At 43.1% G+C, this 24,716-nt stretch overlaps 1 protein-coding gene across 1 annotated transcript in view; it reads right to left on the bottom strand.

Moving 5' to 3' along the window:
• The window catches only part of LOC126263688 (mitoguardin), a 503,310-nt gene that overhangs the window by 65,905 nt on the left and 412,689 nt on the right, over positions 1-24,716 (bottom strand). The gene's annotated exons all lie outside the window — the stretch shown is intronic.

Here is a 24,716-nt window from a genome sequence, read left to right as displayed (position 1 = left end):
TGGCCCGCACGTTCACCGGATTTTACGTCCGCGAATTTCTTTCTGTGGGGAAAGTTGAAGGATATTTGCTATCGTGATCCACCGACAACGCCTGACAACATGCGTCACGGCGTTGCCAATACATGTGCGAACATTACGGAAGGCGAACTACTCGCTGTTGAGAGGAATGTCGTTACACGTATTGCCAAATGCATTGAGGTTGACGGACATCATTTTGAGCATTTATTGCATTAATGTGGTATTTACAGGTAATCACGTTGTAACAGCATGCGTTCTCAGAAATGATAAGTTCACAAAGGTACATGTATCACTTTGGAACAACGGAAATAAAATATTCAAACGTACCTACGTTCTGTATTTTAATTTAAAAACCTACCTGTTACCAACTGTTCATCTGAAATTGTGATGCATATGTTTGTGACTATTACAGCGCCATCTATCAAAGCGAAAAAAGTGGTCCAACTAAAACATTCATATTTCTTTACCTACTACACGAATATGTAATAAAAAATGGGGGGTTCCTATTTAAAGAAACCCAGTTGTTATCCGTTTGACCTATGGCAGCGCCATCTAGCGGGCCAACCATAGCGCCATCTGGTTTCCCCCTTCAAGCATAGAGTAGTTTCGTTCTTTCTAGTGTTTTCGTTTGACGCTTATTTCGTGAGATATTTGGCCCTGTCATGATCAATGGACCACCCTGTATATTCCAATGTTTGTTAAATGTGTACGTGAATGTAGACTTCCCGGCATATGCAGTTGATGAAAACTTCTCTGGTTTCCAGATAGGTGGCAGTATTATAAAACCGCGACATTTCGACGAGTGACATATCTTCGGCGAAGTTGTAAGCTTTTGCGGATCCTACTTGTACCTGTAGTGTGCCCCCTTCCAACTGACTCAGAGAGGCAGGGTACAGAGGCCGGCGGAGCTGTAACTGCGGTGGTGGGGGGTAGCGGGCGCGTCGTTCGCATCTGTCAGGGCATTCTGACCCTGTCTCGGGAGGCGGACGGTGGTGGGCGCGCTCTCGACGAATTGCCTCCTGGAGTCAGGTGCAGAGGGGCACACCCCACATATAAGTAGGACAGAACCAATAAAACCTACACATTTCGCCAGAAGATGAGTATGTCGCATCGAAACGTCGTCTGGTGGCAAACCTGAGAGCTTTTTATCAATCGTTTTTTGAATGTATTCCACTCTGTCTTTCCCTATAGTTTTCACCGTCTCCACCTTTTAGTACCACGGAAATTATTCCTGATGTCTTTGGTTGGTTGGGGGTTAAAGGGCTGAACAGTGAGACTGTCAGCCGCCGCCCCCCCCCCCCCCCCCCCCCAAATCAAGAGTGAGTTCATCTGGACTTAGTGAAGGCCGTCAAAAATTTGATCTAATTGTGACAAAATGGGGAAGTAGTAAACATGAGGCACAAAATTATATAGATGCCAGGGCTAAGAAGTAAGTATATGCCAGAGGGATGGTTGGATTGTAAAAACAGAGTTGAAGAGGCTGAAACCGATGCATGTCAACTGTTTTTATCAGAGTATCGATACCTCAAGGCATCGACACTTTCCTTCCTACACTTTCATGAGTACGACAGTTTTATACCAGGGTTCTCCCATGGCTCAACGTTGGTGAGAGAAACTCCAATCGCCTATCCGACTACGGGCAAAGACAGTTACAGATTGAAGGATGCCTTCTAGTCGGGATATACGTAATAGTGAAACTGCTGAGGCTAAAAAGTAATGGTTATCAGTTGGATCGACAAAAAATTAGGCTATGGAATAATTAGGTCAGTAGGTGGTCAGGGTTCTGCATCAGACAGCCGCCGGGACTGTACCTTCCACAGCCCTCTCTCCGTCCTCCAGTCCGTTCCAGCCAAAGTGCTGAAGAGAGAATAGCACCCACTAATCATTGGAGTTGTTCTATAAAAAGGGAAAATAGGATGCTGCAAAAAAAAAAAAGGGGGGGGCTAACCACACCTAAAAGCAACCGCAGCAGAGTGGGAGGGGGATGACCGAGGCAGCTGGCAAAGGGGGCAGTGTCAAACGTCCCCCAGATAGAGATGCGCCAACTTCAACCACCCTGCCGCCAGGTCACAGATTGGTGCGTCAGTTAGTATCGTTTCTGTCTTGCATGTTTGTATTCCCGTTGCTATGGGTTTACTTACCGATTGTCATTTTTATTTGTACTTCACTGTTGCTATTTAAGTTTAGATATTGTTATTTTGTCGTTTGGAGATTAGGAGCTGTGGACGCTAAAAAATGGTGCCAAGTGGAGAAATTTGAACATTTGACATATGCCGAGGAGGCAAAACATTATGACCACCTGCTTAATAGCTCGTTTGACCGTCTTTGGAACGAAATATATCACTGATTCTGCGTAGCAGGGATCCGACAGTATGTTCGTATGTTTGTGGAGGTATGTGGCATTAGATGTCTACGTACAGGTCATGTGATTCGCGTAAACAGGCAGCTGATTTGCATAAGCGGTGATAGCTATCCAGATGGGTTCCACAGGATTTATATGAGGCGAATTTGGTAGCCGAGACAACATGAATTCACTATAATCCTCCTCAAACCACTGCAGTACGGTTCTGTGTCCGAGACACGGACAATTATACTGCTGAAGCATGACGTCGCTGTCGGGGAAGACATGGTAGGATGCAGGTGGTTCGCAGCTGTCAGCGTGTCTTTGATTACTACCACAGGTCCAATGCAAGCGCTGGAGACTGTCTCCCATAGCATGAGACTGCTCCCACCAGCTTGCATCCGTCGCGCGCTGCACGTTTCAAGCAGCCCTTCACCTCGATGAATGCGTTTGTGGAGACAAGCGACCTAGTGCAACAAGAATGTGATTCACCCGAAGAGCCAACAGGTTTCCATTGATCGGCGGTCGAATCCTAATGCTCCCGTGCCCACTGCAATCTTAACTGACGGGTCGCTGCGTCATCATGTGAACAGGTAGGGGTGGTCTGCTGCGGAGCTCCATGTTTTCAGCGGTGTGCGCTGAAACAACTGCGGGCACCAGCATTGTGCTCTTTCGGCAGAGATGAGAGATCACCATCTATCCTATACTTTACAGCAGACAAGCCCCCAAACCCCACTTTCTGCAAAATGTCGTGGACGTCCAGCTATTTAGGGCCTAGTGTTAGTTCCACTGTCATCTTACCTCTTCCCGTAGATGCTCACGACTGTAGCACGTGAACATTCCCTCAGCTTCGCCGTCATCGAGGCACTCGTTCACAGGCTCTGCGTAATAATTTGCGCTTTGCCAAAGTTGCTTATCGCAATGGATTTCCACATTTGCAGACCACTTCTTCGCGGTGATACCCCGTCTGTGTGGTCAGTTTGCATACTTTTGTTACCAAAACGACAGCATCGAATGTCGCGGTAGGCAGTGGTCGTAATGTTTTGGCTATCAGTGTACTATTCTGTTTGAGATCAACAGAGCAGCTGAGGCGGCCAGAAACATTTGCGCCAAGTATATGGATAATGTCACTGGACAGAGCGGGACAAGAAAATGGTTCTCTCGATTTGAAGAGGATCTTTTGACATTAGTGATTCTCCAGGTTCAGGTAGCCTAAAACACATTAACCCGGCGAAACAGAAACCCTGTGGTATACTACGAATTGCTTCCTGGAGGTGCAACCATCGCTGCTGACATTTATTGTCAACAACTGAGACGACTTGCAGACGCAGTCCATAAACAACGAACAGGAAGACTCTGAAGTGATGCTACTTCACGATAACGCCAGCCCGAGTTCTGACAAACACTGTACAGGAACAGGGTTGGTAAGCCATTTCGCAATCACCTTATTCACCTGATCCTGCGCCCTCAGATTTTCACCCTTTCCGCTCTGACTAACAACATTCAAGGAACTTCCTTTCCGGTTGAAAATGTGCTCCGGAGATGGCTCGACGAGTTCTTCGCCTTAAAACCACGTGATTTCACAAAATCTAAAGGTTGCCCCAGCGTTGGCAGACTTGTTAATAGTGAGAGTATCTTATTTACGACTAAAGTCTCTGATTTGTATCTTTTGTGTTTATTAAACTTGTGGAAAAAACGCTACGAACTTACGCACCAACCCAATATATTATTCAGTGAACATTGCCTACATTTCATTGGCGAACGAAGGGTGACAAAGACGCGATCATCAATGGCGTAAAAATTGCTGGAGGGTGGATCCTCTAGTTACAGATGCTTATTTTAAAATTTGTCGGTATGGCGGCATGACAACCCGGTGTTGTGAAGAATAGAAGCGGCCCGCACAAGCGACTGAGAGCAGAGCCTCTCCCATTGTTGATTTACACCGGTCGTTCACCAACAGCGGATGCATATTCAGCGTCATTCAGGCCGTGCCCTCTCCGACAGCCTTCGTTTACGTATCGTTTCGTAGACCTAAGCTGCTCGAGTTCTATAGCATGTTAGTAACGCGACTAATTACAACAACGAAAGGTAAGCCCTGTCTTCAAAGATGGTCATAGTAACCGGGTGGAAAGAAAATTTGGTAAGTATACGAAGAGGTTTTTCGTAAATTCCGAACGGAATAAGTGCTGCGGCCGTTTAAAAACTGAATAGTAGAATCGTGGCTGAACAAAATTTTTGCTCACCTGTCTAAGAAGATTAAGAAATGAATGCATAACTGCAGGAAAATGACAGCACCTGTTTTCCAAACTTTTAAAGAGCGATTTCTAGACTTTTAAATACATTTCGTCGCAAATATGCCAAATGAGTACTCCAAGACAGTGTCTAAAGCAAGAAGAGAAGCTACTAGGACGACCCAGAACGCTTACCCTAGTTCGGAGATCCAAATGATCTAAAACATTTTGAAATGAACTAAAGGTAATAGTTTTTTGTAAACTGATGATGGGTCTGTTCCTGGCAAAAAATCTTCGTTTTCTGCTGTGAAGAAGCGGAGAAAGACGTGTGTGAAAATGGAATTATTTTGATGGAAGGGGCTACTGATTGTTGCTCGAAATGGTTCAAACAATTCTATATCGTACCGGTTGACATCGGAAGCACAGAAGAGGTTTTTTCGGTTTTATTTGCTTTTCTCCCACACGAATGCGTAAATATATGACTGAAAAATCAGACGTCTGGTTGATTACCGAAAACTACAGTGCTAGACTGACATGGCTATAATTAAAACAATGTGAACAGCGTTCTTCGAAACATCGCTTTCCCGTTGCAATTTTCACTTCAACCATTGTGTGAAGAAGAAAATACTTTGACTTGTATTAACGGAGGAATACGGAGATGGAGAATAAGTCCGACTGTTTTGCCGCATGTGCGCTGCAACGGCACATCTTCCACCAGTGTTGATGTAGCGTGGATGGTGATAATGGAGGAAATACCCAGTGGAGATCATGAAATTCGCAGATTATATGGTCGACCAACTGATAGAAAATCCTAGTATATCAACTGAAATGTGGAATGTTTTTAACCACAGCACAGGAGCACGATAACCATGCAAGGTCGGCATACGAAACTGAACAACGGACGTCAGTAAATCATAAACATCCAAACACACAATTTCTGATAAACTGAAGTTGAAAGCAGTAAATGCTATCTTTGAAATTTAAGAAAGAGATTACACTGGCCTGCCTCTTCAAACAGAAACAAAGTTACGCAGACATTGACAAAAGGTTAAAGGACATAAGAATATACAAAGAATCCCTGTGGTTTTAAGAAGTAGTTTAAAATATCTGCCTTACTTACACGAAACTCAGCGAGAAAATTAGTAATATAAGAAGTTTAATCATTTGCTGCAGTGAAGTTAAAAATAAAATTAAAAGGTGGAAACAGAAAAGTGTTAAACATGACTGTACTATGTGCATAACGGGTCCTAATCCTGGATAAAATGCGAAAATATGTAATGGTAAATGCGAAAATATGTAATGGTCAGCAGAGCCAACAGTAGCGTTGCGACTACCCCCCTCCCCCTCCTCCCACACGCCTCAAATAGCTGTGGTCGGCAACACCACGTTGACATCGCGGGTCGCGAAAGCCACGGTCGAAAAGCCCACGAAACCGCTCGGGGAGGGGACAGCTGTGGAATCAATGGTGCGATCCTTGCGTGATCAGGGGCTAACACTGTACGGGTAACTGACGACCCTCCACAAGGACTGGGTACCATGGCCGACACCCTGACTCCCTCCCCAGGGCCTAAATATTCTGTGAAAGTTTTGGGAAGGTGAAGATAAACAGATTTTGGCACGAAACATAACCAAAATGTTTCTTGTAAAATAATGGTCAAAAATAGTTCATAAGCGACGTCGTCTATCCTACGACCGAGCTAGGTTGTCAGTAGGAAATCTGTTTAAGAAAGTAAGTTTGCGAAGAGACACAGGTAGTCAGACTTCAGCACAGGAAAGGAGGAAGTACCGTACTGCACTTGCTTGGGGCCCCACGCTCGCCTGGTGCATACTCTTGAGTTGTGAGCCCCTTAGGGTACCGTCCGCTTTGTTTCTACATATTTCTGAATGGCATAACATCAAGGAGATACATTTAGCGTTCCATTAAAATCTATATTGTCCCCCATTTACCGAAGACCTTTCACAGTGTGAAGGAAATTCTTGAACAACGCTGAAGTTGTATGAATTTAGCTTTGTTAAACTAATACTTTTTATTTATGTTATGGAAAGGAGATACCTTTGTTGAGAGTCATTGGCTGCCAGTACGATTTTCAGGCCGTGTTTGCGAACCTTCACACTCAGTTTAGCAGAGCTTATGTTATCCCTATTCCAAGGCCATATCTCAAACGTCACTAGACCCATATTCTGGACGTAACATATGTACTTCTCAGTATAACGGATCCGCTTGCCCTAGGATTTTGCAAACAGCTGGCGATGTGTGCGAATCTCTCAGTTTGTTGCGTAGGGTTTTAGTTCACAACGCGTCCTTAACATTCGACGAGATATGGCTGTGCACATTTTTAAAGGCCCATTTATTTGAGAAAGTATTTAGGCTGCATTTTACTAAGGATGTCAACGCTAGCAGATGTAAGGTTAAGCGGGATTTACATCTACATAATACTCAGGAGGGTACTCCTGGTATCCGTTCCCAGTAGCGAATGGCGCGATGATCGTCGGGAACACTATTTATTAGCTCTCATTTCTTCAATTTTCTCGCCGTGGTCATTTCGCGAGATGTATGTGGGAGGTTGTGATATGAGGCTCTACTCTTCCAGGAAAGTCTTCTAGAAATTTCAATTGTAAAGTTCTCCGCAATGTAATCTCTGCCACCGGAGTGTATTGAGCATCTCTGTAATGCTCTCGCTCCGACTAAAGGATCACGTGACGAAACGTGCCGCTGTTCGTTGGATATATTCTCTCTCTCTCTCTCTCTCTCTCTCTCTCTCTCTCTCTCTCTCTCTCTCTCTGCCTGGTAAGGATCACAGATTAAAGAATACTCCCCAGAATAGGACGAACAAGCTCCTTGTAATCACTTCCTTCGTGGGCGAGTTACATTTTAGTGTCTGTGTATGGGAGGGGGGGGGGGGCGCAATATGTTACATTTATGATCAGAGCCAACTACATTACTCATCAGTCCTCTGCTGATCAGTCTGGAAATCTATACTGTCTTCTGTCGTTGCTGCTTTCTTATTGACACTCCATCGGCAAACAAGGAGCTTCCTGCGCTTTCTACTATATCATTTACGTATATTTTAAACATTAACTATCCTGTAAGACTTGCAGTTGGTACGCCAGAAACTACCGTTATACTGTAGATTTTGTTCCATTTTGTTACGCAACAAAGCCAGGTTTCATGGGCGACAACATTGTTTAGATCTACCAGTAGGCCTATTGTTTCGTTAGCTTATAATTCAGTTGCCGTCTTAGACTTACTAAATAAAAACTAGACCGCGAAATTGGCGCTAGTGTCGCGTCACCACATTGAACGTGATACAAGCCGCCATTTGCAGGCAAACAGTGCATAAACATGGTTCGTTCGTGTGCTGCTTTTAACTGCAACAGTAAGAATGGAAGCAAAGAGGAAGACGGAAACAATGTTACATTTCACAGGTCAGTCATTTCTGGTTGTTTGTTACTTTCGATTACTTGTATATAGCATTTTCATGAAGAAATAATACATCACGAGCGTTTGCTTTTGTTTAGGTTTCCCCTTACAAATGATTGTCTAAATCGGAAATGGATAGTTGCTACTTAGAGAACTTCCAACCGACAGCAAATCATTTGCTATGCTCTCTTCATTTTGAATAGGATTGTTACATGGAAAATTATGTAAATAGACGTCAACTGAAGGACGATGCTATACCGACAGTGTTTGGATTTGCAACTCATTTGAAAAAGGTATAGTGTCCTGGAAATCGTGCAGTATAGGCCTAGGTTAAATAGTGTGGACATACTGTCTGAGTGTATAATTTTGAACGTTCCTTTTCCAGGTTACCAAGGCAAGAAAACCTCCAAAGCCAAGAAATGTTGAGACAGCAGAAAACGCGTGTGTTGATGTACACGTTTCTGGTTACACTGGAGACCAAAATTATTCATTTCCATCAAGTCCAAGTAAGCTGAAGGAAAAGTTCGAAAAAATTGTAGAAAGGAAGGAAGCAAAAATTGTGCAGTATATCAATATGTTAAATACAGTGATCAAAAAGTGCAAAAGACAGACGCAGAAGATTTGCAAAATATTTTAAAAGAACTAAAAGTTAAAAACTTAGTAAACGCTAAAGTAATCTCGCTTATTAACGCTACTCACAGTGACATGTTATTGGAGATCCTAGATAGAAGAAAAAACAGATGACAGCAATATTCGGATAGGTTAAAAGCTTTTGTTATAACTTTAAATTTTTATTCACCTGCTGCTTACAGGTATGTTTGCAGCAAATTTAATTTATCCCTACCACATCCAAGTACCTTACGGGGATGGTACAATAGTGTTGAAGGTTTGCCAGGTTTTACGTCAGAAAGTTTTCACATTATAAAGGCAAGAGTTGCAAAATCGTCTCGTGAAGTGTTGTGTGTTAATGTTTGACGAAATGTCAATGAAAAAGTGTTTTGAGTGGGATGGAAGTGAATTAGTAGGCTATGTTAATTATAGGTGTGTGTCAACAACATCAGGACTAGAGGGTGTTGAATGTAAAGAAGCATTAGTTCTTATGGCAGTAGGTGTCAACGATCATTGGAAAACCCCTATAGGATACTCATGATGTTTCTGCCTGGGAGAAGAAAACAATTATTGAAATGGCCTTTACAATGTTGTATGATGTAAATGTCAGTGTGTTAGCTGTTACTTGTGATGGACATTCCACTAATATTGCTATGGCAAAGGAGTTAGGGGGCAATTATTGCTGTTGAAGATATGAAACCCTATTTTTCTCATCCTGTTACAGGTAACAATGTATATATAATTTTAGATCCTTGCCATATGATCACGTTAGTTAGAAATATGTTTGGTACATATAAGAATTTAGTTGTTGGGAGTGGAAGGAAAGTCTCCTGGCAATATGTAGAAAAGCTGCATTATACACAAGAAAGGGAGGGGCTTACTCTAGCTAATGAACTGAAATTATTGCACCTGACCCTTGGACAACAAAAAATGAAAGTGAAGTTAGCAGTCCACGTATTGAGTGCTTCAGTTAGTTCTGCACTGCAATACTTATGCTGCGATTTAAAATTAGAGGAATTTCAGGGATCTGAAGGATCAGCAGACTTTTGTCTTGTTTTTGATCAAATATTTCATATGTTCAATTCAAAAAAATCCTTTGGCTAAGGGGTACAAAGCACCAATACGGGAGAGTAATAAGTGTGTTTGGGAGCCTTTCCTTGAGACAGTAGCTGGTTATTTGACATCCCTGAAAGATACAAATGGGAAGCTATTACGTAAAGGTAACAGGAAGACAGCTATACTTGGGATATTAGCACTGTGTGAAACTATTAAAGGCTTGTATAATGATATAATCATGACAAAGATGAACTACTTTCTGATGTACAAGTTTAGCCAGGATGATATGGAAATGTATTTTTCTTTAGTCAGATCTAGGTTAGGATGGAATAACAATACATCCAACCTGCAATTCAGAGAGCATATAGGAACCTCCTTTCAAATGAGGCCAGACTTAAGGCAATTGCTAACTGCTGAAGTAAAAGAAACTTACTGCACAACAGACAAATCTTGTAAGATCCGGAGGAACAGCTTCAAAACTAAAGATACTAAATGTAACCGTAAAGAAACCGTTGAAGGATAAGCTCGGGAAAAAAAATGTATTCAGATTGACTCCTGGAAAAATACTACGTTCTTATACCGTCTGCTAAGATTAAGATGCCACCATTCATCCTCTTTTGCGAGTGTATTCTTGTTTCATGGTCCTCAACATCAGAGTCAGTACGTCATCAAGGGGTTCAAGAAACGCTGCATATCGAATGCGCTGGGTGGCATTGAGGATGACGTACTATGGGAACAGAATGAAGAAAATTATAGAAGTGATTGATGCAGTGAACACCGTTACTGATAGTGGTGATATACGACAAAATGTTGCCGATGTGTTGTATCAAATGTCTTACTTTTAACTACACATAAATTTTTGGTCATTTTTCTTCTCTCAGTATGCAGCTTATTTACAGGCAAAAACATTTGTTTTACCTCTTCCTCGAAATTTAGGAGTGCGGCTTTAATGCCATGGCAGCTGGCGAATATAGTACTTCTATCCTCTAAGAAATATGAGGGAAATTATACGTTACTCATAGCTTGAAGGATAAAGCAAGCAGTCACCAATTACTTTGTAACTATTTTTTTAAATTCAGATATTTGCAAAAATAGTGGTCTTTTCATCTTGACAAGCACCATATCTAAAAAAGGAAATCTTAAGAGTACTCAAACTTAGTTTCATTATCATGTATCAAACATTACATCCGCCATTTAAAAGAAAAATTTAAATCTATCGTAAGCCATCGATAACAAGACCACTTTGGTTTCATAAGAGTAAAGGCAGAACTGTAAATTAATGCATGGTTTCACAACAATGTGCACTGATAAAATTTTCTCGAGCTTCCAGCCATGTCAAGTGGTTTAAAATCCACGGGCTTTCGGAAGAGTGCATCTCAGCCATTCTCTCAGGTGGTGACTGTCACCACTTAATGGCAGATCAGTATTCAGGCGAGAGAGCTTGTGGATTTTAAACCACTTAACGTGGCTGGAAGCACGAGAGAATTTTATAAATAGTAAATACAATGGTATTGCGTACATCAGAAGAACCGGGGTGTCAAACTTTGCCGCTATGGGAAAGTAATTTCACAAATTTTATCGGCAGTTACTGCGTCGAGAAACGAGTAGAATTTTAACAGACTGTAGAAAAAATATACAGACTGTAACTACGCAAAAAGAATACTCAAAAATTAACAGCATTAAAGCAGCGAATGTAGGAAACCATGCTCTCTACTCATATTTACGTAACATCCATAGAAATGGACTAGAATGATTAACAGCACCAAAAATTTTGAGGACAATGCATTTGTTTTATTTTGATCTTAAACAATTGTGCAAAGGAACAATTTTAAGAGATTTGACACGACCTTATCACATCTAAGACTAGATAAGTACAAAGAACTAGAGCGACAACCATAGATATATGCCAAAACAAATTTAGAAATATCTCCATAAATAATAAAGGACACGAATTCTGTAATTCAAGTAGTACATTAATCAGTAATAGCAGACATATACATATCAGAAGAACTGCAGTGGCCAACCAATGCCATACACATAATTACAATCAGTACAAGACACACAATATTTAGGGAAGACATTTGTTTTGGGTATTTTACACTATCGATGCGATAAACGCCAAAGCAACCGCAAGGGGCGGCAGGGAGGGGTGGGGGGGGGGGGAGAGATAAATATGCATATGGGTAAGAAACAAACAGCCTAAATAATAAGAATCTGATGCGTAAGCAACGAGGGAAATGATTGGGACAAATGTTATTTGGTAACAGACAAGAAACAGTTATTGGACCCATCATTCACTATAACAGCCTTCTCAAAAATACTTCTGAAGAAGAGACTGCAAATCAGATCTCTAAGAATACACCCATGATGGCAGAAATACAAAGTATGATTACATTCACAAGGCAAAATCTTCACACGATTTGTCTTTACTCTTCGGTCAGGACTCTTTTGAGAGGGGACGTATTCGATTCCTTGCTATCACTATACATCTATCACCCTAGGATATATCCCGAGTACAGTGTCACCCTGCAACAGCAACTTCTAAGACGCGACAGTGTTAAGAAATACAAGTCGGCAATATATCATTTAGCACATTCATACAGCAGGGGGGGGGGGGGGGGGGGGGGACCGCAAGGGGCTGTTATACCACTCCTGTTGTACAGCTGACATACCAAACCCAAGAGGCCATAATTAAGACATAGTGCTGTGTGAAGACGATAGCGTGTTCTTAGTCAACCCCTCAATCTAAGCGATGTCTGCAAGGGCTGACCGATACATAACCACGTTACAAGAATAGAAAAATGGCGCATACGCTGAAACCCACCCAAGTCGCAAGTAGTTGTACATTGAAACAGTTCATTGAAAAAGACACCCAGCTAAACGGCAACAGTCAATCTAAAGGGGAAGAGAACACAGCTCACAGGCTAATATCTTCAAATCACCTTAAATCTTCTGCTAATATGTAGTGACGCCACCACGCAGAAGATCGCTGCAGCAAACAACGAAACAGTCAAGATCAATGTAAAACAATACAGAACACGTGGGGCAGCGGCACCAGTAACGTTGCAGATGTAGGGGAATGTTCCTGAGGTCAACTCTGGAATATGCTACACAGGTATGGATAGATCACTATGCGTGGTCAGCACAGATGGCTGTCATGTGGAGGCCCCGGTTCGATACCTGGTACTGCCAAGGATCTTTCCGGGGGGAGGGGGGGGGACTGGTACGAGGTGCACTCAGTCACGTGGTGATGCCAACTGAGGGGTTTAGTAGTAGCGGCTCCGCGATCGGGGAAGTCTGCAAAGCGGCCCAGTGAGGATGTGTTGACCGCACGGCCCTCCATACGGCATGCGCAAGACGCCGCAAGGCGGCCGGTAGAAATCATTTAGATCGTCACGACCGGGAAGAGGAGGCTGTTTAGGTAACGGACTTTCGCCCATTACATAAAATTATTTAAAATATTTCGTCCCTTTCAAATTTGGTTTCTCTTCTATGAATCATCCTCTGCCTACTAAAATGTTGCCGCAGTAACAATGTTTTGTCGGAGATAACTTCCATAAAACAATCCACCTAAATTTGGTATAAAAACACTGTTTATCTTGCTTCCCAAAAAAGTGTAAAAATTCTTTTGAAGAATTTTTGTATTTCGGTGGTGCAGGACGTCAAAATAAGTAACATCTGATAACTAGTGTAACTTAGACTTTTTATTTATTATTACAGTGCTGTTTTTGTGTGTTTTTAGGATTTTCCACCACTCAAAATTAACAATTTGCATGTGACCAAGAGCGGCAGTCTGTAAGGGATTCCAAATGTAATTTTAATGCACTGAACTATCTGTATTATTAGCCACTGCTGTAACTTAAGTTTACACATTTCAGTCAAAAGACCCACCATCACTCTGACGCAAGGCTTGTATGGCGCCGTGGGAATGACGTCACTAGCCCTACAATAAAAGCAGCAGCCTCATGTGAAGGGTTGTCTTTACTGTTAGTGGCTCCTGGGTTGACGGTAGTTGTGTGTTTTCACAGGCCCTGATGTGTTTCCAGGATAGCACTGCATTGTTTTGGATAGGAGTAAAGTGGCAATACTGACTCCCTAAGGCAGCAAGATACTTCAGGCGTTTGGTGCAACGATCTCATGCTGACGAACAGAGTAATAATAAAGATTAGATGAAGTGTGTGTTATTTATAAAGCTACAAGATCACCTCCGACATAGATATGAAGCTTAGGCCTGCAACCCTGCACAACCAGCGACTACAAGATAAGTATATCAACAGGAGTAGTGGATTTGAGTATACACGTTATTAGTGGGGGCTCCGAAAAAATCTCAATCGGACACCAAGTAAAATCATGTCAGCAGGCTGAAGGATGCTGCGAATTACAGGAAAACTGTCCTCGATAGATTGATTTAGGAGGCTGATAAATATGGGCTAAACAGAAACACTAAAGTCCCAACTACTAACGGAATCAATGCAACTATCAACGACTAGGTTCAAGCACCCATATCCAACGCATAGTATATCTGTAATCCATACTAATCTACAGTTTTATCCCAATATTGACATCTTGCAAACTTTACCTTCAAGACAAGAGGAAGATCACTGTGCACATAAGATTTCGTAATATGACTTTAAACGTCCATGTATGTGATAAAGGGGAAAGGTTGTTACCAAAAAAATCTCGAAAAGTACCAGTTTACTTCGAATTTCTGCATTCAGATGAAATAATGGACAAAATGTAAAATTAAATATCTAACAAAATTAATTATCCCGTTAAGCTTTTCTACCGTGAGAAACTGCAGCGGCAATAACCGTCTTGGGGATAATAGCATCAGAAGTAACTAGACCGCGGGACGATCAAAATATCTAACAGAAACCGAGATTTCCGGTACTGTTCGAACAGTTCAAATCGTGCTCACAAAGAACCCTACTTGAAACAGTGAAAACAGAGCTGAAACAACAGAAGACGAATTCTCCAAGAAAATACAATGAGATACTTATCGCAAAATGTAATAACAGATGGCGCAACTAATTTTTTCATACAGGTGAAGACATCCATTCGTCACATTCTGTTAACACAGTGATTCAAATACGTCCTTCGATTTAAAGCGATTGCAGTTTCCCCAAGCGGCTTGCTTTGACTATGACTATCAACAAGGCCCAGGTCCAATTACTTTGTGTGGCAGATATTAAACATTCCGGGCACTGCGGCTAGTATTACGTAAAAAGGAGCAAGGAAAACGTGTGCATATCATGCCAATAGTTAACATCACAGTCAAGGAAGCACACAACAGCACTATAAAAGAACTAAAGACAGGATAAAAACGGAAATGCAAGAAGAAACAACAAACGATGTAATACTTCCATCCCAGCTGGGGGTTTGCGATAGGTTTCCCACTGGCGACATTAAAATGCTGGAGTTGCGTATTTCTTCTCGCGACGAAACTTAAGCAAAACAAGCAAACCTAAGGCTAGACGGGATATTAGGTCCTCCAAAAGCTCGCCCGCTTTCCTCCAAACTTGGCGAGGGAGGGAGAAGGAGGGCGTTGCTGAACACAACCGGCACGCTGTGAATAAACCTGACTGAAAAGTAGAGCAGAGGGTAGACTTACCGGTGCGAGCAGCGCGGCCATGGCGGCTGCGGCTCCGGAGCGTCCCTCCAGCAGCTGTTAGCCGGCCGTTCCTCTACTGACGGCCAAATCGCACTCTGTCCACCGACACTGCGGCACGCCGCTTATCGCAGCGACCTCTACACTCCAGCAAATCGTGCCGGCGTCCCGCGCCCGTAAACAATGACTTCTCCATTTCGCGGCACGCGTCCAGTCCTTCCCGACATCATACGATGCAGGGGGTCGTCAAAACTAAATTAGACGTGTGCAGGCGTTTTGACTGACAGATCGACGAACCTTCCTTGTCTGGTTGTTGAGCGAGCAGGACCACACGACAGCTGACACCCCCACCCCCACCCATCTCCAACAACAAATTGTGCCGTGTGTAGCGCTGTCGTGCCAACCGCCGGACAAAAGTTCGTCTTTTGTCATTGTGCGCAGGATTAAATGTGTTCTAAAGTACGCGACAGCTAGAAGTCGGACGAAACTTTAAGGATAGAGTTTCTGGAGAATTTTAAAGATTTCAAGACTGCAAATGTTTGTGGAACACGTCGTGCAAGGAGTACAACAATATAGACGCAAGAAATAAGTATTTTTTTAACGAATCCCTAATGTTTTCGTCTGACGCATAGAATAAAAGTCCAACGACCTTCAGTGTTCCTGTTTTTAGATTTTACTTCCGATACTTATCGGAAATGAAACCTATAAACAGAAATATCGACTTTTAACCAGCGTTAATACATAAAATATACATGCTTCATTGTTATAACTGTTAAAAAAGTCCAGCCTATATCCAAGCCCTCTGATATGAAGAGCAAAGTGCTGGCTTTTTTATTTTATTTTTTATTTGTACAGTTCTAACAGTTACTATAGTCCGATGGAAATGAGCGTTTGGCGTCACTGGCCGGGAGGTTGCTTGCAGGGCAGGTCCGGCCGCCTTGGTGCAGGTCTTATTACATTCGACGCCACATTGGGCGACCTGCGCGCTGGATGGGGATGAAATGATGAGGAAGACAACACAACATCCAGTCCCTGAGCGGAGAAAATCCCGAACCAGCCGGGAATCGAACCCGGGCCCGTAGGACGGCACTCCGTCACGCTGACAACTCAAGCTATCGGGGCGGACCCTATAGTCCGATTAAAATGCTGGTGACTGTCACTTGCCGCTACAGGGTTGCCACATCCGCTGCCGGCTACCGCTCGGTTATAGGCACGGCGAGTCGCTTCACAAATGTTGTTAATGGGTAACGCGGGACGACGTTGGAAGCGGCCGCCGCAAGATATGACGGAAATGGGAGATGCTGTGTCGACAGTTGATTTTAAGTGACCAATGACTGAACTGAAGCAGAGGACGCGTTGCGTAGTCCTGAATTCACACTCATATCCTAAGCTAACCACAACCTCACGATCTGCAAAGTATCCGAGAAAACGGTGCTCAGCTGTCTATGGCAGAACTAAAATCAAGGCCACATTGTTCACAGCGTTTAAGGCTAACCTCTACGAGCAAACTCAAGACAGAAAATTTTCCTAATATATTTGTTTGCACAGCCATGATCCGCAGCCAAATTTCAGTTTAGTAAAAGCAAACTGTAATTTCTGTTTACCACCGGTTACCTGAAACTATCCTCATGCTGGCTAAACAGGACGTCGCGTTACCAACCGATGAGCAGTCCCGGTTGGCACTTGTTTGCAGATTATAGGCGACACTAGCAGGTTCCAAAGGAAAAAAAGAATGACAGGAAGAAAAGTAAGAGAAAACAAAAAAGTCAATGCGATGATGGAAATGACGCGGCAGAGTATTAGAAATAAAAACTATTACATTTAAACCAGTTAATTAAATAAAAATGATAAAATCTTCTGATAAGATTTAAAAAATAAAAACTTTCGCAAAATTTGATGGTATTCGAACCTGGTATGTTTTACAGTCAGGTTACAACGCTTACCAATACACCACGGCATTACTCTGCAGAAAGTTGGTGTATTTATGACTCTCGTGACCAGTCGCAATGACTAGTTGCAGCTTTCAAAAATTCGACTTCAGGCAATGTCGTGTGAAGCTTATCTAATCTAAGCCGATCTCTGTGATAATAATAACTGTATATGTGACGCAGAATCACCCCTTGTGCCGAAGGTTCCAGTTGTGTTTGGTTAGTGCTATGTATGAAATGTATTTCGTTAGCGTCGTTGTGTGCGTGTGTTTGTGTTTTTGGTGTGGTTTGATGAAATACGAAATATAACGACCAGACCCAGAAAACTGGATCCAAACCAATCAAGAAAGAAAGCCGGACAAGGAATTCGAAGTGAACTAGTTGTTCAGGCAGTTTGGCAACGGCGAACAGTTCGGGAGTAATGCTGCGCGCTCTGAAAAAAAATGGTTCAAATGGCTCTGATCACTATGGGACTTAACATCTGAGGTCATCAGTCCCCTAGAACTTAGAACTACTTAAACCTAACTAACCTAAGGACATCACACACATCCATGCCCGAGGCAGGATTCGAACCTGCGACCGTAGGGGTCGCGCGGTTCCAAACTGACGCGCCTAGAACCGCTCGGCCACACCGGCCGGCGAGCGCTCTGATTGGAGGAAACCAGCTACAATGCTTGAAGTGTCAACTATTAGGTAATTTTTATCCGGAGTATAAAGCTTCATTTCTTATGTATCTGTTGTATTTATTAGAACTTCAAATGAGTTTCTTAAACTTACAGGTCACCTTTTACGCTATACACATAAATAAATTAATGTTTACATGAACTTGTTTTGTTTTATATATTTTGCTTTACCATGATGTATTTTCTTACTCAACTACAAATCTTTTTGCAGGTTTCAGAAATCGTTTTAGCGAATGAATTTGAGGTCCTCTTAACTCCTGTCACTGGTTAGAAATCATAATGTAGCAAACAGCCTCTCCTCGTACCTTACAGCCTCTCTCATGACTATTTTGTTTTTCGTTAAGAATGGTTTGATGACTTAACTTCGTGTTCAGCGGAGCTCGTTCGCGCCGCGCGGACGGTTTCGTACCACGTGAGACCACACAGCGCCGGTGTCGCCGGCGCCAAAGCTTTAAAACTTGTGATGCGAATGTGAAACCACACTGTTTAGTGTCGAACTGGTAGTGATGAGCCACTCTCGCGAAACATTCACGACTGTGCTGATAAAAATCACACACCACTGCGATGAGTGAATTTGCAACGGATATCGTGCTACTTTACAACGCACGTTTTGGAAATAACTGGGATATTTTTCTTGTACGTACATTTATCCTGTTGTTGTAACTTCAGTTTAGCGTTGTTTTTTCTTTTTAAATTTCTGTTTCGAATATTTCACATTTAAAAATCGTTTTCACTGTAGAGCATTTTGAAATTGCAAGCACTGAGCAAGTGATTAATACCTCTCCGTGTGTGTCCATTGTTGCCGGCTCAAAATGAACGAAATGTTAGAAATCTGCAGTTGCAAGAAACTTGTTGGTAGCAGTACATAAAAATGTATTTCATCATACTGGACTGGTGCGTAAGTTCGTAAAGTTTTTCCGCAAGTTTAATAAACGCAACAGATACAGTAACGGAGAATTTTGTCGGCAATAATATATTCTCTTTCACTATCTACAACAGTCTGCCAACGCTGGGGTAACTACTATTCGATCCCGTAACTGTAGAAATCACGTGATTTTGTGGTAAGGAAGTCGTCGATTCATTTTAGGAGCGCGTTTACACCTGGTTGTTCGACACAGAGTGGAAAAGATGAAAATCTGAGAGCGCAAGATCAGGTAAGACTGCTGCGGAATGACTGCCCAACCCTGTTCCTGTATAGTGTGTTTTCCTCAGTCTACCAGAACGCGGGTGGGTGTTAATCGTGTACTAGCATCACTTCACGCAGTCTTCCTGGCCTTTGTTCATGGGTTGCGTGTGCAAGACGTCTCAATTGTGGACAATAATTATAAAGCAGTGGTGGTTACAGCTTGGGAAAGCAATTCGTAGAACACCACATCGTCGCTGTTCCACCGTATGCATAACATTGTCTTTTGCTGATGTGCACAGGTCATTGTGAGGGAAGTTGCTGCTTTGTTTGGACCCAACCATTCCTTTCTTTTCCTTACGTTAGAAAAAAAAAAAAAGACACCATTTCTCGTCACCCATAACGATACAGGGTAGGAATGAATGGTCATGTCGTTCACGAGCCAGCTGATGAAGAGCAAGCAAAAATGCATTTACGGTCACAGGCAGATTTTTGTGATTTCGGCTTAGAGCATGCGGTACCCAACCACCAGATTTTCGAACCTTTCCCACTGCATGCAAATGTCGCACGGTAGGGAAATGATTAGAGCTCATCAACTTTGACAGTTCTCGACTGCACTGACGTGGATCGTCGTGGAGTAACGCGTTTCAACGATTTTCATCAACCCCGAATATACACTCCTGGAAATGGAAAAAAGAACACATTGACACCGGTGTGTCAGACCCACCATACTTGCTCCGGACACTGCGAGAGGGCTGTACAAGCAATGATCACACGCACGGCACAGCGGACACACCAGGAACCGCGGTGTTGGCCGTCGAATGGCGCTAGCTGCGCAGTATTTGTGCACCGCCGCCGTCAGTGTCAGCCAGTTTGCCGTGGCATACGGAGCTCCATCGCAGTCTTTAACACTGGTAGCATGCCGCGACAGCGTGGACGTGAACCGTATGTGCAGTTGACGGACTTTGAGCGAGGGCGTATAGTGGGCATGCGGGACGCCGGGTGGACGTACCGCCGAATTGCTCAGCACGTGGGGCGTGAGGTCTCCACAGTATATCGATGTTGTCGCCAGTGGTCGGCGGAAGGTGCACGTGCCCGTCGACCTGGGACCGGACCGCAGCGACGCACGAATGCACGCCAAGACCGTAGGATCCTACGCAGTGCCGTAGGGGACCGCACCGCCACTTCCCAGCAAATTAGGGACACTGTTGCTCCTGGGGTATCGGCGAGGACAATTCGCAACCGTCTCCATGAAGCTGGGCTACGATCCCGCACACCGTTAGGCCGTCTTCCGCTCACGCCCCAACATCGTGCAGCCCGCCTCCAGTGGTGTCGCGACAGGCGTGAATGGAGGGACGAATGGAGACGTGTCGTCTTCAGCGATGAGAGTCGCTTCTGCCTTGGTGCCAATGATGGTCGTATGCGTGTTTGGCGCCGTGCAGGTGAGCGCCACAATCAGGACTGCATACGACCGAGGCACACAGGGCCAACACCCGGCATCATGGTGTGGGGAGCGATCTCCTACACTGGCCGTACACCACTGGTGATCGTCGAGGGGACACTGAATAGTGCACGGTACATCCAAACCGTCATCGAACCCATCGTTCTACCATTCCTAGACCGGCAAGGGAACTTGCTGTTCCAACAGGACAATGCACGTCCGCATGTATCCCGTGCCACCCAACGTGCTCTAGAAGGTGTAAGTCAACTACCCTGGCCAGCAAGATCTCCGGATCTGTCCCCCATTGAGCATGTTTGGGACTGGATGAAGCGTCGTCTCACGCGGTCTGCACGTCCAGCACGAACGCTGGTCCAACTGAGGCGCCAGGTGGAAATGGCATGGCAAGCCGTTCCACAGGACTACATCCAGCATCTCTACGATCGTCTCCATGGGAGAATAGCAGCCTGCATTGCTGCGAAAGGTGGATATACACCGTACTAGTGCCGACATTGTGCATGCTCTGTTGCCTGTGTCTATGTGCCTGTGGTTCTGTCAGTGTGATCATGTGATGTATCTGACCCCAGGAATGTGTCAATAAAGTTCCCCTTCCTGGGACAATGAATTCACGGTGTTCTTATTTCAATTTCCAGGAGTGTATTTCGGAACGTGGAAAGTAACTAATCCACCTTGAAAGGGTAAAACCATTTTATACCGTGTTCTGTCCAATGGTGTATCCCCATACATGGCAGAAATGTTTCTGGCTGTCTGCGTTGCGGTCACCCTACTTCTGAACTCAAACAGAAGATCGTGAAGGAAATGTTCCGATTTCTACACTTGGCACTCCATTTTCTATCGTCCACAGCTTCACTCACCATGACAAAATGTAAATTCAAATAGCAACAGTGAACTACAGATAAATAGATGACAATCGGTAAACAAAACCACAGCAACCGGAATACCAACAAGCAAAACAAAACGCTACCAACTTACGCACCAACCTAATAGAATTGCGGAACCAGCAGAACACCATCTACTGACTTTCGAAAGTGATGCATGTCATTTTCCTACTTCCATACTGTACTGTCGCCGAGGTCGGCGCCCTCGTCGTTAGTGTGTTGTGTTACAGTAGAGTCTCGATTATCCGATCTTCGGTTATCCGACCTCCTGTGTTATCCGACCCTTTCACCGCGCCGGCGGTGCGCGAGCCGACGACAGGTCAGTGACTAACTTGTTTTTTGTTGATACTCAATTCATTGTCGCCGTCTGCTTAGATCTGTAGTGGAGCGGATGTGTTGCACTTTGTTTATTTTAAAAATTTGTGGTGATGGCTTCAAAACGGAAAAAGGTGGTCGTTGCAATGGAAGAAAAACTTAAAGCTTTAAAAAGAATAGACAATGGTGAAACTTTATTAAAAGTGGCGCAAGATTATAACGTCGGGAAAACAACAGTTGGAGACTGGAAGAGGAACCGCAATGAAATTGAGAAGTGGTATTCTCAGCGGGCAACCTCGGCTGTTTTGGAAGATCGGAAAACCATGAAAAAATGTGATTATGAAAAAGCAAGTGAAGCTTTGTTCCTATGGTTTACTCAACATAGAGATAAAGGTGTACCCATGTCGGGACCTATTTTGCAGGAAAAAGCCTTAAAGTTTTCGTAAAGAACTAAACGAAGGTGAACCTGATTTCACAGCTATTGTAGGCTGGCTCGATAGATGGAAGAAAAGATACGGAATTCGGCAACTTAATGTCTGTGGTGAAAAGCTTTCAGCAAATTTTGAAGCTGTTCAATTGTTTAGGAATAAACTTCATAAGGTATTGGACAAGGAAAACTTAATAGGCGATCAAATTTTTAAATGCGACGAGACTGGTCTCAATTACAAAATGTTACCGGAAAAAACATAAACGTCAAAGGCCGAAAAGGCAGCGCCAGGCTACAAACGTAGCAAAGAAAGGGTCACAATTCCTGCGTGCAGTAACGCTACAGCAAATTTGAAAATGAAACTCTAAAATACCGAGAGCATTTAAAGATGTATCTACAAATTCTTTACCGGTGAAATATTACAACCCAAAAATGCTTGGATGAACTCAGACATTTTTAAAGAACGGTTTTTAACGAGTTCGTGCCACAAACTGAAAAGTTTTTGAAAGCCAAGAACTTTCCCCGCACAGCACTGTTGCTTCTAGACAATACCACTTGTCATCATAATGAAGATGAACTTCAAGATCAAGATATAAAGGCCATGGTTTTGCCTTCAAATGTCACATCCTTATGTCAGCCTATGGACCAAGGGACCTTAGAGACACTGAAGAGAAACCACCGCAGAAACTTGCTTTCCTCTTTAATTAATGCTATGGACAAGGGAGAAGACATGCTCGAGCAGTTGCGCCGTATTAATTTGAAAGACGTAGCTTATGACGTGGCCCAATCTTGGGAGAGTGTTGCAGCAAATACAATTGCAAAATCCTGGCAAATTTTGCTACAGGAAAAATCAAGAAAATTCTCCAGATGATGAAAATCTACAGCAGCAGACCGAACCAGAAAATACTACCCTGCTTTCATTGTTACGAAAAGTTCCGGGACGTGCTGACGCCACAGAAGATGACATAAATGAATGGATTGTCCAAGATGAAGATTTTGAAGTGACACGTGAAGAAATAGTCAACATGGTAAACGAAAAAGAAGAAGACGAAGAAGCGGATGTAGTGGAGGAAAGTGCGCCCAAGATTTCTCACAACGAAGGACACAAGGCCTTAGAAACTGCTTTAAAATATGTAGAGCAACTGGAGGAAACATCGCCTACCGAGGTTTTACTTCTTGAGAGACTACGTGATTCAGCAGCAAAAAAACGGCAAACAGCAGGCAAACAAAAGACAATTACTAACTTCTTCACACAGTAAATATCTGTTCAGTCTAATTTGATTTGTATTGTATTAAATATTTAACTCATTTGGCCTTCTTTAGCTTGATTTTTGTGTTTTTTGGATTATTTTCCGTGTTATCCGACCTTCCCGCTTATCCGACCTTGCCGCGGCCGGTTTAGGTCGGATAATCGAGACTACTGTTATATTGGAACAAATAAGCCCTCGGTCACAAATATTAAGTCAAAATTGACCAAGTTTCGACGCTACTATGAACGTCATTTTCAGAATTAGGCAACTGTTGTAAAACATATTAAGTATATAACACATTAATAAAATTAAGTTTGTACTGACTGGAAAAAGATGCAGTACTTACAAGACACACATTAAAAAAGATCTAAGCCGGAAAGGCGACGTCATGAATAATTGTAAGTACGATGGCGAGCCGCTAAGGGCTGTTCGTACTTTAGTGAACAAGGGTTGCAACAAGACTGAGGTGCCCCCGTTAGAAAGTGTGGGCAAGTAAACATGGCGTTGCTACGAGCGCCATCTAATAGCCGCAGAAACAACTAGGCTACTGTACATTCAAAATTAGACGCATGAAATTGTGATGCAGCTGATTCAGGCATAACGTAAGCACTAATGATAATAGGATGAAGTTACATATTTATCTGCTTTAAACAGAGATACATTTTGTAACGTAAAAAAAACGTTAGTTATGACATACAGGAAAACAGCAAAGATGTAACAGGAAAACAACATTTCGGTAAACTGAATGAAGAAATCTGAATCAAAGATCAAGCAATGGCTTTATACAGTCGAAAAAGTTTTTATTTCGCAAGCTGCAGCTGTTCGTTGAGAATGAGGCCATCATGACGAGAGAGATGTTTGAAAATCTCCAATTCCTCTAAAACATCTAACCTACGCCCCTTATTTTCGGTATGCAGAATATTGTTATCGCCTATGGCTTTAGGCACGTGTCCAGTAATTAAGAGATGATCGGCAAAGGATGAATTTAGGGGAGTGGTGCCGTTCTTTCTCAAAAGATGTTCTTTATATCTGAATCAGCTGCATCACAATTTCATGTGTCTAATTCTGAATGTACAGTAGCCTAGTTGTTTCTGCGGCTACTAGATGGTGCTCGTAGCAACACCATGTTTACTTGCCCACACTTTCTAACGTGGGCACCTCAATCTTGTTGCAACCCTTGTTCACTAAAGTACGAGCAGTCCTTAGCGGCTCGCCATCTTACTTACAACTATTCATGACGTCGCCTTTCCGGCTTAGATCTTTTTTAATATGTGACTTGTAAGTACTGCATCTTTTTCCAGTCAGTACAAACTTTAATTTTATTAATGTATTGTATACTTAATATGTTTTAGAACAGTCAGTCTAATTC

This window comes from Schistocerca nitens, chromosome 6, assembly GCF_023898315.1.
Source record: "Schistocerca nitens isolate TAMUIC-IGC-003100 chromosome 6, iqSchNite1.1, whole genome shotgun sequence".
Taxonomy (NCBI): domain Eukaryota; kingdom Metazoa; phylum Arthropoda; class Insecta; order Orthoptera; family Acrididae; genus Schistocerca; species Schistocerca nitens.
The sequence above is the reverse complement of the archived record's forward strand: the minus strand, read 5'-3'. Positions and strand labels throughout refer to the sequence as shown.